At 49.3% G+C, this 14411-nt stretch overlaps 1 protein-coding gene across 13 annotated transcripts in view; it reads left to right on the top strand.

The window, feature by feature from the left end:
* Nucleotides 1–1629: 1629 nt before the first annotated feature.
* cdc7 (cell division cycle 7 homolog (S. cerevisiae)) overlaps nucleotides 1630–14411 on the top strand; it is a 63661-nt gene continuing 50879 nt past the window's right edge. For 2 of the 13 annotated variants that reach the window (XM_085983374.1, XM_085983371.1), the window contains exons 1-2: nucleotides 1664–1794; nucleotides 6805–6880. The gene's annotated coding sequence lies outside the window, so the exon portion shown is untranslated. Of the gene's footprint in view, nucleotides 1795–1858; nucleotides 2062–6804; nucleotides 6881–14411 lie in introns of those variants that run through there. The other 11 variants (XM_085983380.1, XM_085983376.1, XM_085983377.1 and 8 more) reach the window with 9 other exon arrangements.

The raw sequence follows: 14411 nt of genomic DNA, 5'->3' as shown, positions 1-14411 counted from the left end.
TTGATTTTGTTTGGTTTTCAGCCCGCTGATTGAACTTCAAATACATCAAAATTATTTTTTTCCACCCCTCCCAAAACAAAGTGGCACAACATCATGATAAGATATGCGCGTTCACTATAAAAATCAATTGCAATAAATCTCCAGACTTTTACAATAGAGATAATTTGGGGAAATTGTATACTTGTCACATTTCACTTATTTGCACTGACATCCATTTTTAGTGGAAAAAAGTGACCGCTTCTTGCTTGTGTTAATGGAGTTGCAATCTATGCCCAAATTTGCCATGCAGCCAGCCACCCAAATAAATACAAGAGCTGGTGCCATTGATCTGGGTAAAAAAAGACTTGCAGTAATATCACACCTTTCACAACCACTGGACATCCCAAAGTGCTTTACAGCCAATGGAGTACTTTGTAAAGTGTAGTCACTGTTGTAATGTAGGAAACATGGCAGCCAATTTGTGAACAGCAAGCTCCCACAAACAGCAATGTGAGAACGACCAGATAATCTTTTAGTGATGTTGGTTTAGGGATATATATTGGCCAGGACAACGGGGATAACTCCCCTGCTCTTCTTCGAAATTGTGCCACAGGATCTTTTACGTCCACCTGAGAGGGCTGTTGGGGCCTCGGTTTAGCATCTCATGCGAAAGACGGCTCCTCCGACAGTGCAGCACTGGAGCGTCAGCCTAGATTTTTGTGCTCAAGTCTCTGGAGTGAATAGAATCATAGAAATTTACAGCACAGAAGGAGGCCATTTCGGCCCATCGTGTCCTGGCCGGCCAGCCGACAAAGAGCTATCCAGCCTAATCCCACTTTCCAGCTCTTGGTCCGTAGCCCTGTAGGTTACGGCACTTCAAGTGCACATCCAAGCACTTTTTAAATGTGGTGAGGGTTTCTACCTCTACCACCCTCTCGGGCAGTGAGTTCCAGACCTCAACCACCCTTTGGGAGAAGACATTTCCCCTCAAATCCCCTCTAAACCTCCTACCAATTACAGGAAACTCTTTGGTATCCGGCGCCAACGGGACCAGATGGTGCCGGTTGATTAAAAATTCCGGATGATGAAGAGGGTTATCTACCGAGGCTATTTTTAACAAACAGTCAGACTCCTGTTATTGAGGTGTTTTGAATTCCGACAGCGCCAAGAAGCTGAGTAGTGGCAGTTTGGAGAACTACCCCCACTGACTAACTCGGCCACCGCGGGAGACTCGGACTCGGCAACATTTCCGGTTATTGAGGTGTTGTTTTCGGAGTATGAATTTTGCCGGTTAATAGAGAATTCCGGATACGTGCTGTTTAAATGAGTTTCCTGTACTTTAAATCTATGCCCCCTGGTTGTTGACCCCCTCTGCTAAGGGAAATAGGTCCCTCCTATCCACTCTATCTAATTTTGTACACCTCAATAAGGTCTCCCCTCAGCCTCAGAGTGGGATTTGAACAACTCAACCTTCTGACTCAGAGGCCAGGGTGACACTTAAGGGGGGAAAATTTGCAGAGCTATTGGGGAAAGGGCATCGGCGGGGTGGGGGGACTAGCTCTCTCCAAGAGCCAGCACAGGCACGCTGGGCCTCCTCCTCCTCCTGTGGTGCTGCACGGTTCTGTAATGCAGCACTTTGCCTTGCGTGCAACAGCAGCTGGCGTGTGCTGCTATACAGATTCCGGGGCCCCCGGCCGGCACTGCGTCACTTTCGGCGGGGAGTTTGTTGGAATCTTTTCCCAGCCGGCTCGCCGCCGCAGCGAGGGCTCGGTCGGTGCCCGGCTCGGGGCTGGGGCTCGGTGGGCGCTTTCCTCGGTAAGACTCTCTCCTTCCACCGGTTGTCTTTAAACGCTTCTGCTGGTCGAGGGTCGAGCTCGGCGCAGCGTTAGGCCGCCCTCGCAACAAAGGCCCGCTGGCTGCCTGTGGGCCTCCTCACACTGCACCATTGGCCCCCCACTAACCCCAACCCTAACCCAGTCCAGCCAGAATAGATTCTCCTCAACAAAGTTAGGCGGTGGGAGATTATCAATTACATCTTTGAAATTTCAGTGAAAAAGGCCGCAGCTTAAACGTTTTCCGCAGGTAGTACAGAAAACTATTTTTACATATATATATGGAGGATTTTTTTTTTCTTCTTGCTTAACTCTCATTTTGGTAACTTGTCGGGTCATTCGATTTTAAAAGGTCAACGTTTTCAGCAATGTGCAGGAACTCGTGTTCCCACATCACGTCAAAGAGAAACACAGGCTGAATGAAAGTGATGTCACAGAGAAGATCTTGTGGTTTATCACTAGAATTTTATGTGAGGATTTTTTTTTAAATAACACTAAATCTCACCTCTTCTTGCTATGTGCAATAATCCGCAGTGAGGACCTCGGAAATAGCTTGTATAATCTGTCTTTTGCAGGAGATGTTAAACTGACAGCCCTGTCAAAAGATCCCACGGCTGGAATCCAGGAGCAGGGTTCGCCTGGTGCCCTGGCTTAACATTCATCCCTCAATCAACATCACCAAAAACCGATTATCTGGCCATTCACTTGTGGCTGGCGAGCCCTTGCTGTGTGCAAAATCTGTTTGCCTACATAACAGTGACTGCTTTAGAAGTAATCTGTTGGTTATAAAGCACTTTGGGATGCCCTGAGGATGGGTATGGTGCTGTATGTGCAAGTTATTTTCCTTCTATACACCTATATCAACTTGGCTAATAAGTAATGAAGTTGTATGAGTTTTCTTTATTGCTTTCCAACGTTCACTGTTAATGGCATAGTAAATAGAATAGTCATTCTATTGGTCATCCCTCCCGGCAATGTTTTCCTTTGAACAATGTGGTCGATGCAGTATTTTTGTAGTCCACTTTGAAGTCATAAGGGCTGATTGGTACCAATAATTTCCAAATAGATTCCTGTAACAGCCGTGCCTTTGCAGGATAAGACTTTTCCTGCATGGAAGAAGGAAAAATTGGTGAAGTCACTCTGGCTGTCACCTTGCATATTGACTCGCTCAAGAATGGCATTGGTGAGTTATTAGGAGCAGCTCACCTGTGCATCCTCTTGGCTCAGGAGTGGGAAGAAGCATTGGAGATAGCTGCATCTTGCGCATGTCTCAAATTAGGTTCTGATCTGTAAAGTTACCATGCAAAGTAGTTGTCATGTTTGTGCCAAGCTTTGCTGCACACACATCTGTCAAATGTAGGCATGGGAACTTCCAATGGAAAAAGTTGGCAGGAAGTGCAAGCTGATGTATTTTTTAATATTTATAAATATAGATGAATTGAAGCAATGGGTATGCATATTGCAGAAATCTATAATTCTTTTTAAAAAATCAGGTATTTGTATCTTGCTTTTCTGTGATCTGACTGGACTGTTAGCTGAAGCCACCATTGTAGTCTGATTTTTTTTTGGGGGTGGGGGGAGATCTGATTTGACTGTTAGCTGAAGCTCTTTTTGTTGAAACCACTGCTGAAGTTTCACGTGCTCCTGTCATCGTATATTTTCCTTTTTTTTTTAAACAAAAAAAGACAGCTCCAGAGAGAGGGAAGGAAGCTGGGCCCCAAGTCTCTGCAGTCGCTGTGCTGTCTAGGGTATAGACTGGCATTAATACTAGTTAAAGAAAAGGAATGGAAAGCAGAGCAGAATAAAACAAGGTGAAGTGTAGAGGGGAGGAATTACAAAGTAAAATAATATTGGAGAGACGGGAAGGCAGCTTGAGCTCAGACAGGAAGTAGGCTTGGATGCTGAAAGCTTCGATAAGCTGAAATGGTGCAAGGACAGAGCGAAGAGAGTCTGTTGAGCAGGGGGAGGGGGCGGGGCACGAAGAGGCATTTGTGTGGGTTGTCCTGACCTTTGCCCCCAGAAAACTCTCAATTCTGCAAGCACAAACATTAGGAAGAAGGGGTGGAGACCCAGATCATTGGGTTCTCTGCCTCTTTTGCGTAGCCTCAGGATTTCCAATGCTTTTCCAATGGGTGGGGTGTGTGACGGTGGGGTTTGGCCTGCGCCTATAGTGGGTGGGGTTTGGCCTGCGCCTATAGCGGGTGGGGTTTGGCCTGCGCCTATAGCGGGTGGGGTTTGGCCTGCGCCTATAGCGGGTGGGGTTTGGCCTGCGCCTATAGCGGGTGGGGTTTGGCCTGCGCCTATAGCGGGTGGGGTTTGGCCTGCGCCTATAGTAGGTGGGGTTTGGCCTGCGCCTATAGCGGGTGGGGTTTGGCCTGCGCCTATAGTGGGTGGGGTTTGGCCTGCGCCTATAGTAGGTGGGGTTTGGCCTGCGCCTATAGCGGGTGGGGTTTGGCCTGCGCCTATAGCGGGTGGGGTTTGGCCTGCGCCTATAGTGGGTGGGGTTTGGCCTGCGCCTATAGTAGGTGGGGTTTGGCCTGCGCCTATAGCGGGTGGGGTTTGGCCTGCGCCTATAGCGGGTGGGGTTTGGCCTGCGCCTATAGTAGGTGGGGTTTGGCCTGCGCCTATAGCGGGTGGGGTTTGGCCTGCGCCTATAGTAGGTGGGGTTTGGCCTGCGCCTATAGCGGGTGGGGTTTGGCCTGCGCCTATAGTGGGTGGGGTTTGGCCTGCGCCTATAGTGGGTGGGGTTTGGCCTGCGCCTATAGTGGGTGGGGTTTGGCCTGCGCCTATAGTGGGTGGGGTTTGGCCTGCGCCTATAGCGGGTGGGGTTTGGCCTGCGCCTATAGTGGGTGGGGTTTGGCCTGCGCCTATAGTGGGTGGGGTTTGGCCTGCGCCTATAGCGGGTGGGGTTTGGCCTGCGCCTATAGCGGGTGGGGTTTGGCCTGCGCCTATAGTGGGTGGGGTTTGGCCTGCGCCTATAGTGGGTGGGGTTTGGCCTGCGCCTATAGTGGGTGGGGTTTGGCCTGCGCCTATAGTGGGTGAGGTTTGGCCTGCGCCTATAGCGGGTGGGGTTTGGCCTGCGCCTATAGCGGGTGGGGTTTGGCCTGCGCCTATAGCGGGTGGGGTTTGGCCTGCGCCTATAGTAGGTGGGGTTTGGCCTGCGCCTATAGTAGGTGGGGTTTGGCCTGCGCCTATAGTGGGTGGGGTTTAGCCTGCGCCTATAGTGGGTGAGGTTTGGCCTGCGCCTATAGCGGGTGGGGTTTGGCCTGCGCCTATAGCGGGTGGGGTTTGGCCTGCGCCTATAGCGGGTGGGGTTTGGCCTGCGCCTATAGCGGGTGGGGTTTGGCCTGCGCCTATAGCGGGTGGGGTTTGGCCTGCGCCTATAGTGGGTGGGGTTTGGCCTGCGCCTATAGTAGGTGGGGTTTGGCCTGCGCCTCTAGTGGGTGGGGTTTGGCCTGCGCTTATAGTGGGTGGGGTTTGGCCTGCGCCTATAGTAAACGCAAGTCAGACTGAACCATCCTAGTGATGTAGAAGATGGCACAGCCTGCCTCCCGCCACTCACCTCATTTCCTGTATTGAAGGCCTGCTGCACACCCTAGTCTGAGGTTGCCCAGAAAAGATGATGCTGCAGCCTTTCCCAGTATCCCAGCCTTCCCCAGTATCCCTGCCACCAGAGTCTGTGGGGGGGTCCCAGGGTCAGGCTGAAGATTTTACGGTAGGCCTCCTCTGAACTTTTAAAATCCCTTCCCCCCTCAAGCATCTTGAAGTTCAATCAGGACCTTCTGGCTGCCCATCTTCAACCGCAGCCAAAGGTCCTGGATTTTGACATGTATCAGCAGACCAGAGAGGCCTACAGCTGGGCCTTGTTTGACAACTCTTCCGTCAACACAAAGCCTGTGCTCAGAGTGCCGCCAAAGCATGTAAATAGCCCAGGACAAGAACTCCTGGTGATCCTGGAGCTGGACTGCAACATAGGGCTTTGGCTGTGCTGCTTCTGTCTAGTTCCCCGGGAAAACTTGCCGCCTTGTGTTATTTTTGTAAAGTGACACTTCTTCATTTATTTTATATACACATTTATTAATTGTTCGTTTGATTATCACATTGATCATTAGTCAGAACTCACAGTCACCTATTTTGACCCGGATCACTATCAGGGGTCAGTAGTCCTTATGCCAGCAGCATTGGAGAATTCCCTGGATTAGGATGCAAGTTCCCTTGGGTGGTGTGGCTGCTAGTGGCGCTGGGGGATTAGCTGCCTGTGAACTTTGCGCAGGATGCGCGGTCTCTAGTCACGTAACACGACTGGGACTTATCTTTTAGGTGTTTAGCTGCTCGCATTTGGCAGAGGAGAAAGAGAGAAGCTGCGATTGGAGTAGGAATGGAGGAAAGAGAGATGCACACAGACGTGTACGTACACTCTGGGGAGGGAGCGAGGTAGACCATGTTGCTGGTAAGCAGTGGCAAAGGAAGAGGGTGAAGCTCTCTTGCTTGAAGAAGGTGGAGGAGGAGAGATTTATATTTTTACATTTTATTTCCCCGACTGTCATCATGTTTGTCAGTCAGTAAGAGGAGGGCAGGCCACAGCATGCAGCTGAGTAAAGGACTGGCATCAGATGAGGGGTGGGGGCTGGTTGTCGTAGCTCTGGGCAGAGACCTCATCTCAACCAGGTCAGAGAGAGGCTGGGACTTGAGCTGCACTGCACAGCCCAGGCACAGTGTGACCCCACCTCATTGTTCGTTGATGTAATGTTTTCCTGACTGTCCTGTTTGGACACCATTCACACCTTTGATTGCTGTGATTATCTCTCTGCCGAGGTGTGATAAAGGGCAGTTAGAAAGATTACCTGTAATCATCTGGCAGTGCTCTCTGACTATATATGCTGTGCCTATATGCATCTCTCCACTTCACCTGACGAAGGAGCAGCGCTCCGAAAGCTTGTGATTTCAAATAAAGCTGTTGGACTATAACCTGGTGTTGTGTGACTTCCCACAGTGTGAACAGGAGGGGGAGGCTTCATGAGATGAAAAATTCATTTTATTTGTACTCCAAAGGAGAAGGTTTGTCAGCCGTGAGTAATAAAACTCGACTATTCACCAACAGTGCTAAGGGACGTCACTAGTGCTTAGTGCAACCTATCCATTATTGCTAACATGTGGCAGAGCTTGCTGATAAAGTTGAATTTGGTTCCTTAAGACCTGTAGTCCCAATATGGCCCAACAGGATGTTGTTTTAACAGGGGTATTTGCAAATTTTGTTGCGGGCCCCATTACCGGACAAGTACTTCAAAGGCCACCCTTGCCTCTACCGCAGAGCACCTCTACTGTCCCTTTTCAAACTCTCACATCCTATCCAGCACGCACTTGCTCGCATTCTTTCTTTCAACTCTACTGAATTCCAGCGCCGCCAGAATTCCTGAGCTGTGATTGAAGCCCAGACGTGTGTGAAGCAGCAGATCTGCTGGATCAGGAGCACCTGGGCTACAAGTGGCCTCCGTGCGATATTTTGTGTACCGCTCCTTTTTTAGAAAATAACCGCGCTGGATCTCCACAGCTCCCCCGCCTTTGCCCCTACCTCCCTCCTTGCTGAGCAAAATTCTGATCTACATTTCCATCATTTTGTGTCGAGACCTCTTCAGTGCTCTCATAGAATTGTACAGCACAGAAGGCGGCCATTCGGCCCAGCGTGCCCCGTGCTAGCTCTTTGGAAGAACAATCCAATTAGTCCCACTCCCAGCTCTTTCCCCACTGCCCTGCAATTTTTTTCTTGATCTCCTCACTTCTACCATTCATAATGGTATGAAAGATATAATTATATTCTTCATGATACATTTTTAGCTCAGATTTTACCATATGCCACTCCTTTCTAAGTTTGTTTCGTTTCAGTCTCTCCCTTTATCTAAAGAGGTCTAACCTTTGACGCCCCCTTCATCTTATAGGAATATATCTATTTTATATTCTATCCATCTCTTATTTGAAGATTCCCCACTGCTGATCTGTCATCCTGTTTGCTGACTTTTCCGCCCAGTCTACTAATCTACTGGAGTTTTTTGAGGATGCAACTGGTAAAATAGATAAGGGAGAACCAGTGGATGTGGTGTATTTGGATTTTCAAAAGGCTTTCGATAAGGTCCCGCATAAGAGATTAGCGTGTAAAGTTAAGGCACATGGGATTGGGGGCAAGGTATTAGAAACATAGAAGATAGGAGCAGGAGTAGGCCATCCGGCCCTTCGAGCCTGCTCCGTCATTCAACGAGATCATGGCTGATCATCCAAACCCTAGCATCCAGTCCCTACACCGACAATCATCCCACCCAAGCCCTATCCCCGTAACCCCACGTATTTAATCCCCCCTAACACTAAGGGCCAATTTTTTTATCATGGCCAATCAACCTAACCTGCACATCTTTGGACTGTGGGAGGAAACCGGAACACCCGGAGAAAACCCACGCAAACACGGGGAGAATGTGCAAACTCCACACAGACAGTCACCCGAGGCCAGATTTGAACCCGGGTCCCTGGCGCTGTGAGGCAACAGTGCTAACCACTATGCCACCATGCTGCCAAGTATTGACTTGGATAGAGAACTGGTTGGCAGACAGAAAGCAAAGAGTTGGAATAAACGGCTCTTTTTCCGAGTGGCAGGCAGTGACTAGTGGGGTACCGCAGGGATCGGTCCTTGGACCCCAGCTATTCACAATATATATTAATGATGATCTGGATGAGGGAACTAGATGTAATATCTCCAAGTTTGCAGACGACACAAAGCTGGGTGGGCGTGTGTGCTGTGAGGAGGATACCGAGAAACTCCAGGATGATTTGGACAGGTTGGGTGATTGGGCAGAAGCATGGCAGATGCAATATAACGTGGATAAATGCGAGGTTATCCACTTTGGTGTCAAAAACAGGAAGGCAGATTATTATCTGAATGGCAGTAGATTGGGAGAAGGGGAAGTGCAACGAGACCTGGGCGTCCTTGTGCACCAGTCGCTGAAAGTAAGCATGCAGGTGCAGCAGGTGGTTAAGAAGGCAAATGGTATGTTGGCCTTCGTAGCGAGAGGGTTTGAGTACAGGAACAAGGATGTCTTGCTGCAGTTGTACAGGGCCTTGGTGAGACCACACCTTGAGTATTGTGTGCAGTTTTGGTCGCCTTAGCTGAGGAAGGATGTTCTTGCCATGGAAGGAGTGCAGCGAAGATTCACCAGGCTGATACCTGGGATGGCAGGAATGACGTATGAGGAGAGATTGAGTCGATTGGGCTTGTACTCGCTGGAGTTTAGAAGAATGAGAGGGGGTTTCATCGAAACTTATAAAATTCTAACAGGACTAGACAGACTAGATGCTGGAAGGATGTTCCTGATGGTCGGGGAGTCCAGAACCAGGGGTCACAGTCTAAGGATAAGGGGTAAGCCATTTAGGACAGAGATGAGGAGGAATTTCTTCACCCAGAGAGTGGTGAACCTGTGGAATTCTCTACCACAGAAGGCAGTAGAGGCCAATTCATTAAATATATTCGAGAAGGAGTTAGATATATTTCTTAAGGCTAAAGGGATCAAGGGGTATGGGGAGAAGGCAGGAACAGGGTACTGAATTTGGACGATCAGCCATGATCTCATTGAATGGTGGAGCAGGTTCGAGGGGCCGAATGGCCTACTCTTGCTCCTATCTTCTATGTTTCTATGTTAATTTGGGCTTCATCTCACTAAATTCTCCTTTTTTTCCAGTCCACCGCCCTTTGACACTTCATTATACTTTACTATTTTCACATTGAGCCTAACTGTATTGTGTTCGGTATTTCACAGTTCTACTATCTCGTCAGTTATTTGTCCCACTTTGTTTCCTAGAACTATGGAGTTAAAAAAAGAAAAGCTTGTGTTTGTAGATAGAAGACATTTTTTAGGGAGGGTACATTTTTCAGGAAGGATACAGTTCATTTAAATAGGCTCAAAGCTAAGAGACTAGCTCAGAATTTAGAATGTGTCATTACAAAATATACAAGTTTAAATTGAACCATTCCTAAATTTGCAGATGATATAAAAATGCTGCAGATGAGCGAAAGTAAGTTACTTGAATGGCCCTGTATGTGGAAGATGTCATTTAATGTGGGCAAGTCACTTGTCATGCACTTGGGATTAGGAAACTTTGGCTTGTCGGTGCCATGCAGGGGTACCTGTTAAAAGTAACTGATCAAGAAAGAAATCTGGGAGCAGCTGATCATTTGTTCAAGTCGCACACGCAATGTGAGGTGGCAGTAGGGAAAGTAAATAGAGTTTTAAGTTGTTTTGCTAGGACCATTGAGTACAACATTTAGGATACTGTACTTAGGTTATACAGCGTTCTGGGCAGTGGGTCTAGTTTGGGATTGATGCAGGGCTATGGAGAAAAAGCAGGGCACTGGGATTAGTTTCGGATTGATACAGGGCTATGGGGAAAGAGCATGGCAGTGGGATTAGTTTCAGATTGATACAGGGCTATGGGGAGACAGGGCAGTGGGATTAGTTTAGGAATGATACAGGGCTATGGGGAGAGAGCAGGGCAGTGGGTTGAGTGTTAGATTGATACAGGGCTATGGGGAGAGAGCAGGGCAGTGGGATTAGTGTTGGATTGATACAGGGCTGTGGGGAGAGAGCAGGGCAGTGGGATTAGTGTTAGATTGATACAGGGCTATGGGGAGACAGGGCAGTGGGATTAGTTTAGGAATGATACAGGGCTATGGGGAGAGAGCAGGGCAGTGGGATTAGTGTTAGATTGATACAGGGCTATGGGGAGAGAGCAGGGCAGTGGGATTAGTTTAGGAATGATACAGGGCTGTGGGGAGAGAGCAGGGCAGTGGGATTAGTGTGAGATTGATACAGGGCTATGGGGAGAGTAGGGCAGTGGGATTAGTGTTGGATTGATACAGGGCTATGGGGAGAGAGCAGGGCAGTGGGATTAGTGTTGGATTGATACAGGGCTATGGGGAGAGAGCAGGGCAGTGGGTTTAGTGTTGGATTGATACAGGGCTGTGGGGAGAGAGCAGGGCAGTGGGATTAGTGTTAGATTGATACAGGGCTATGGGGAGAGAGTAGGGCAGTGGGATTAGTTTAGGAATGATACAGGACTATGGGAAGAGAGCAGGGCAGTGGGATTAGTGTTGGATTGATACAGGGCTATGGGGAGAGAGCAGGGCAGTGGGATTAGTGTTAGATTGATACAGGGCTATGGGGAGAGAGTAGGGCAGTGGGATTAGTTTAGGAATGATACAGGGCTATGGGAAGAGAGCAGGGCAGTGGGATTAGTTTTGGATTGATACAGGGCTATGGGGAGAGAGCAGGGCAGTGGGATTAGTGTTGGATTGATACAGGGCTATGGGGAGAGAGCAGGGCAGTGGGATTAGTGTTGGATTGATACAGGGCTATGGGGAGAGAGCAGGGCAGTGGGATTAGTGTTGGATTGATACAGGGCTATGGGGAGAGAGCAGAGCAGTGGGATTAGTGTTGGATTGATACAGGGCTATGGGGAGAGAGTAGGGCAGTGGGATTAGTTTAGGAATGATACAGGGCTATGGGAAGAGAGCAGGGCAGTGGGATTAGTTTAGGAATGATACAGGGCTATGGGGAGAGAGTAGGGCAGTGGGATTAGTGTTGGATTGATACAGGGCTATGGGAAGAGAGCAGGGCAGTGGGATTAGTTTAGGAATGATACAGGGCTATGGGGAGAGAGTAGGGCAGTGGGATTAGTGTTGGATTGATACAGGGCTATGGGGAGAGAGCAGGGCAGTGGGATTAGTTTAGGATTGATACAGGGCTATGGGGAGAGAGTAGGGCAGTGGGATTAGTGTTGGATTGATACAGGGCTATGGGGAGAGTAGGACAGTGGGATTAGTGTTAGATTGATACAGGGCTATGGGGAGAGCAGGGCAGTGGGATTAGTGTTAGATTGATACAGGGCTATGGGGAGAGAGCAGGGCAGTGGGATTAGTTTAGGATTGATACAGGGCTATGGGGAGAGAGTAGGGCAGTGGGATTAGTTTAGGATTGATACAGGGCTATGGGGAGAGAGTAGGGCAGTGGGATTAGTGTTGGATTGATACAGGGCTATGGGGAGAGAGCAGGGCAGTGGGATTAGTGTTGGATTGATACAGGGCTATGGGGAGAGAGTAGGGCAGTGGGATTAGTTTAGGAATGATACAGGGCTATGGGGAGAGAGCAGGGCAGTGGGATTAGTGTTGGATTGATACAGGGCTATGGGGAGAGAGTAGGGCAGTGGGATTAGTGTTGGATTGATACAGGGCTATGGGGAGAGAGTAGGGCAGTGGGATTAGTGTTGGATTGATACAGGGCTATGGGGAGAGAGCAGGGCAGTGGGATTAGTGTTAGATTGATACAGGGCTATGGGGAGAGAGTAGGGCAGTGGGATTAGTGTTGGATTGATACAGGGCTATGGGGAGAGAGCAGGGCAGTGGGATTAGTGTTGGATTGATACAGGGCTATGGGAAGAGAGTAGGACAGTGGGATTAGTGTTGGATTGATACAGGGCTATGGGGAGAGAGTAGGGCAGTGGGATTAGTTTAGGAATGATACAGGGCTATGGGGAGAGAGTAGGGCAGTGGGATTAGTGTTGGATTGATACAGGGCTATGGGGAGAGAGCAGGGCAGTGGGATTAGTTTAGGAATGATACAGGGCTATGGGGAGAGAGTAGGGCAGTGGGATTAGTGTTGGATTGATACAGGGCTATGGGGGGAGAGCAGGGCAGTGGGATTAGTGTTGGATTGATACAGGGCTATGGGGAGAGAGTAGGGCAGTGGGATTAGTGTTAGATTGATACAGGGCTATGGGGAGAGAGCAGGGCAGTGGGATTAGTGTTGGATTGATACAGGGCTATGGGAAGAGAGTAGGACAGTGGGATTAGTGTTGGATTGATACAGGGCTATGGGGAGAGAGCAGGGCAGTGGGATTAGTGTTGGATTGATACAGGGCTATGGGGAGAGAGTAGGACAGTGGGATTAGTGTTGGATTGATACAGGGCTATGGGGAGAGAGCAGGGCAGTGGGATTAGTGTTGGATTGATACAGGGCTATGGGGAGAGAGTAGGGCAGTGGGATTAGTGTTGGATTGATACAGGGCTATGGGGAGAGAGCAGGGCAGTGGGATTAGTGTTGGATTGATACAGGGCTATGGGGAGAGAGTAGGGCAGTGGGATTAGTTTAGGAATGATACAGGGCTATGGGGAGAGAGTAGGGCAGTGGGATTAGTGTTAGATTGATACAGGGCTATGGGGAGAGCAGGGCAGTGGGATTAGTGTTGGATTGATACAGGGCTGTGGGGAGAGAGCAGGGCAGTGGGATTAGTGTTGGATTGATACAGGGCTATGGGGAGAGAGTAGGGCAGTGGGATTAGTGTTGGATTGATACAGGGCTATGGGAAGAGAGTAGGACAGTGGGATTAGTGTTGGATTGATACAGGGCTATGGGGAGAGAGTAGGGCAGTGGGATTAGTGTTGGATTGATACAGGGCTATGGGGAGAGAGTAGGGCAGTGGGATTAGTGTTGGATTGATACAGGGCTATGGGAAGAGAGTAGGACAGTGGGATTAGTGTTGGATTGATACAGGGCTATGGGGAGAGAGTAGGGCAGTGGGATTAGTGTTGGATTGATACAGGGCTATGGGGAGAGAGCAGGGCAGTGGGATTAGTGTTGGATTGATACAGGGCTATGGGGAGAGAGCAGGGCAGTGGGATTAGTGTTGGATTGATACAGGGCTGTGGGGAGATAGGGCAGTGGGATTAGTGTTGGATTGATACAGGGCTATGGGGAGAGAGTAGGACAGTGGGATTAGTGTTGGATTGATACAGGGCTATGGGGAGAGAGTAGGGCAGTGGGATTAGTGTTGGATTGATACAGGGCTATGGGGAGAGAGTAGGGCAGTGGGATTAGTGTTGGATTGATACAGGGCTATGGGGAGAGAGTAGGGCAGTGGGATTAGTGTTAGATTGATACAGGGCTATGGGGAGAGAGTAGGGCAGTGGGATTAGTGTTGGATTGATACAGGGCTATGGGGAGAGAGCAGGGCAGTGGGATTAGTGTTGGATTGATACAGGGCTATGGGGAGAGAGTAGGGCAGTGGGATTAGTGTTAGATTGATACAGGGCTATGGGGAGAGAGTAGGGCAGTGGGTTTAGTGTTGGATTGATACAGGGCTATGGGGAGAGAGTAGGGCAGTGGGTTTAGTGTTGGATTGATACAGGGCTATGGGGAGAGAGTAGGGCAGTGGGATTAGTTTAGGAATGATACAGGGCTATGGGGAGAGAGTAGGACAGTGGGATTAGTGTTAGATTGATACAGGGCTATGGGGAGAGAGTAGGGCAGTGGGATTAGTGTTGGATTGATACAGGGCTATGGGAAGAGAGTAGGGCAGTGGGATTAGTGTTGGATTGATACAGGGCTATGGGGAGAGAGCAGGGCAGTGGGATTAGTTTAGGAATGATACAGGGCTATGGGGAGAGAGTAGGGCAGTGGGATTAGTGTTGGATTGATACAGGGCTATGGGGAGAGAGTAGGGCAGTGGGATTAGTGTTAGATTGATACAGGGCTATGGGGAGAGAGTAGGGCAGTGGGATTAGTT

Source organism: Somniosus microcephalus, chromosome 3 (genome assembly GCF_052327205.1).
Source record: "Somniosus microcephalus isolate GS21.2 chromosome 3, FLI_Smic_1.0, whole genome shotgun sequence".
Lineage (NCBI taxonomy): Eukaryota > Metazoa > Chordata > Chondrichthyes > Squaliformes > Somniosidae > Somniosus > Somniosus microcephalus.
This window is presented reverse-complemented; position numbering and strand designations above follow the sequence as displayed.